The 513-nt window shown below is 44.6% G+C and overlaps 1 non-coding gene across 1 annotated transcript; it reads right to left on the reverse strand.

Moving 5' to 3' along the window:
- Positions 1 to 147: 147 nt before the first annotated feature.
- On the reverse strand, positions 148 to 337 carry LOC129114683 (U2 spliceosomal RNA). Its single transcript, XR_008532640.1, has one exon. It is a non-coding gene; the product is annotated as a U2 spliceosomal RNA (small nuclear RNA).
- Between the last annotated feature and the right edge of the window lie 176 nt (positions 338 to 513).

Raw genomic sequence — 513 nt, forward strand, 5'->3', positions numbered from 1 at the left:
TGATGGATATAGTGATTTGAGAGTGGGAGAACAATGAGGTTCCAGGAAGAGCACAATTAAGGAGTAAACAGGGCTTTTCTTTACTCACATACACAGCCTCGTGTCTTGCATTAAAGAGTTTGATGTTTTGTTGTTCACAAGTCATTCGAAGGGTGCACCGTTCCTGGCGATGCTGCAATACCAGGTCAATGCGTGGAGTGAACGGAGCAAGCCCTTTTTCATCTCCCAGTGCTAAAAATCTGCTTAATAAGTTATCCTCATATAGAGGACATATCAGATATTAAACTGATAAGAACAGATACTACACTTGATCTTAGCCAAAAGGCCGAGAAGCGATGATCCCCAACTGTTTGCTGCCCGTGTCAACCTCGTGGCACACGTGTCGCTTGTCATGGTGCAGTACTTTCAATTGGGCATTGCGGGGGATGCTGCTTAGCACAACCGCACAGGCCCTACAAGGTCAAGCACACTTGTCTTGTTAAAATCAGCTTCTATTCTTTTGACAAGTACACA

This window comes from Anoplopoma fimbria, unplaced genomic scaffold, assembly GCF_027596085.1.
Source record: "Anoplopoma fimbria isolate UVic2021 breed Golden Eagle Sablefish unplaced genomic scaffold, Afim_UVic_2022 Un_contig_5577_pilon_pilon, whole genome shotgun sequence".
Taxonomy (NCBI): domain Eukaryota; kingdom Metazoa; phylum Chordata; class Actinopteri; order Perciformes; family Anoplopomatidae; genus Anoplopoma; species Anoplopoma fimbria.